The sequence below is a fragment of the Eurypyga helias genome, unplaced genomic scaffold (genome assembly GCF_000690775.1).
Source record: "Eurypyga helias isolate BGI_N326 unplaced genomic scaffold, ASM69077v1 scaffold23405, whole genome shotgun sequence".
NCBI lineage: Eukaryota > Metazoa > Chordata > Aves > Eurypygiformes > Eurypygidae > Eurypyga > Eurypyga helias.
In genome coordinates this window covers 1-2,933 of record NW_010252364.1, presented here as the reverse complement: position 1 = coordinate 2,933, position 2,933 = coordinate 1, and positions in this window count along the sequence as shown.

The following is a 2,933-nucleotide window of genomic DNA, read 5'->3' as shown; positions in this document are numbered from 1 at the left end:
GAATGAAGTGTCCTTCATCATGCACGCCTCATAGGCACGTGATACTTTATAGGTGTCACACACACCATTACCTGTGTTTTGAACAAACTAACAGTGTTTTATTTTCAGACACATTGGATCACTTTACATTGCTACTCACCCTAACCAGGGCATTCTGCTCAGAAATGATGATTGCTCTGTATATTGAAATCATGTTGTGATTAATAGCTAAACAGCAGTAACAGCTATAAATTTGATCTAGCATGTTCCAGTCAAACCTGTTGTTATCTCAAACCCTTTGAGCCCCACGTCAGGCACCAAAAAGAGCTGTCATGGTTTAACCCTGGCCAGCAGCTAAGCACAACACAGCTGCTCACTGACCCTCTCCCTGGTGAGACAAGGGAAGAGAATCATTAGCGTAAAAGTGAGAAACCTTCTGGGTTTTGATAGGTTTTAATAGTTGAATAGGCAAAGCAAAAGCCATGCATGCAAGCAAAGCAACACCAGGAATTCATTCACCAGTTCCTGTCAGCAGGCAGATGTTCAGCCATCTCCAGGAAAGCAGGGCTCCATCACAATCAACCATTACTTGGGAAGACAAACACCATCACTTCAAACATCCCCCCCTTCCTCCTTCTTCCCCCAGCTTTATATGCTGAGCATGACGTCATATGGTCTGGAATATCCCTTAGGTCAGTTGGGACCAGCTGTCCCAGCTGTGTCCCCTCCCAGCTTCTTGACTAGGAACTAAAACATCCCTGTGTTATCAACACAGTTTCCAGCACAAATCCAAATACTGTTCTTCACTAACTACTGTGAAGAAAGGAAACTGTATCCCAGCCAGAACCAGCACATTCTCTGACTGGGAATCAATTTTAGTTGAGCCCATGTTTTTCAAAGTTCTTCTTAAAAAGTATTCCTGAGACAGCTGAAATGGGAGAAAACTTGTTTTTTGTAGAAAATAGAAACACTTTTGTTGTTTTCCTGTTCATTTAGCACTGTGGATTTTTTTTTTCTCAAAGTATGTGTCTCGTGACAGGAGGAAGTCTTCAGAAAGCAGTCATTGAAACCACTGAACTTGGAATTGTGGCTTAAACGAGTTTAGCATCTGGAAATGACTTTTTGATAACTACTGGGTTGCGGATTGTCATGTCCCCTGTTAATCAGTAATAATGAAATGTGCATGCAGTGAACTGTCTGGGGTGTTTTACAGATTTTCCTTTGTCACCTGTTTTTGTCCCTTTTTTTTTCTTTTTGGTATGTCCCATTGCGTATCTGTACTTTCAGTACTACTTACAGTAGAGGTAAGATGTAACAAAAAGGTGATGGGCTAATTCTTGAGCTGTGTCACCCCATTTGTGTCATGACAGCTGTGTTGGTATAATGGCCTATGTGGGCCCTGTCCTTCCAAGATAAAGGTACTTTTTATCTCTCTAGTTCATATCACTATGAAGGGGATAAAAAAGTCCCCATAAAATCATGCTGATACTAAATCTGGCAGGAGAAACAGACTGAATATACCTAACTGTCCATTATTCCAGAAGTGTTGTGACAGAGGGAAGAGAAAAGGAGGAGAAAGGAGGAAGCACGTGTGGTGATTTGAATAGCATTTCAGTTTTACATTAGTTTACTAGGTGGATGTTAATCTGCTCTGAAAAGTCTTATTAACAGCTTTTTCTGAGCCAGTGCAGTAGAATTAATTACCCTTTTCTTCTTTCAGAATGCTGTTTCTGAGGAGTTCACTTTTTCGGCACTGTTAAATAACTGGACTGCAGTATGATTTCCCTGCCTCCTCCCCAGGCTAGACCCGTTTTAGGACTAGTTTGATTTTGAATGTGACTGCATGAATGTTGTTAAGTGACCTTAGAAAACCTTACACTCCTGGAGCATACAATAATTTCCAGTGTTTAAATATCATGCACACAAATTCTTTGGTAGCTGGCACCATGATTAACTGGGATTCGGAGGGTAGGGTCAGCAAAGACAAAGAGATTCTTCCCCTTTGGTATGTCTTTTCTAAGGAAAATTAATTTAAAGATACACATTCAGATGTTTCTTTAATAAAGTTGCAGATACATTTTGACTATAGAAGGAATTTAAGAGTAAGGTATTGGTTCGAATTTAGTCCGTTCACGCCATTAACTACAATTTTGGCTGTTTCTTGCTGATGTTCTATTCCTGTTCTGTCTATTCCTGTTCTGTCTGAATTGTCTGAAGTTCTGGAGTACATAATAACTTTTATGGAAGCCTGAAAATGGCTTATGTAGGTGGACATTCAATTGCCAAAGATACTTATTTTATCTGTGGGGATAATAATTACAGTAACCTCAGGAATTATTTAAGACGATGCAGGTTTCACATGAAAAACACATGTTGTGGTTTAACCCCGGCTAGCACCTAAGTACCATGCAGCCACTCATTAACCTCCGCCCCTAGTCCAGTGGAGGATGAAAATCATAGGAAAAGGCAAGGAAGCTTGTGGATTGAGATAAGAACAGTTTAATAATTGAATATAAATTAATATTATAGTGATGCTATTAATAATTTAATATTAAACTGCTGACCTGTGAAACATGATGGCAGGTCCAGGATGCTGAAGGCAGCTTTGCCTCTCTTTTTAAATTTGCTGGTGGCATTTAAAAAACAGCCCTTACAATGCTCCTGTTTTCTGTAAACGTCCAGTGACTGATATGCCACTGTCATTCTTTATCCATTAGTAAACAAAATTCACCTGCTGTTCATGAGTGAATAAGCTGATGTGTCCCCTCTTTGTGAAGTGTTTAGACTTTTGAACTTTTTCTGTTCAGTATGTAATATCTACCCCGTGTATGGAGTATGTATGTCTATGTATATGTATGTAATAGATATATCTATAGGTAATCTGTGTATAGGTATGTAATATATATATATGTCCCACATGACATCCTTCCCTCTAAACTGGAGAGACATGGATT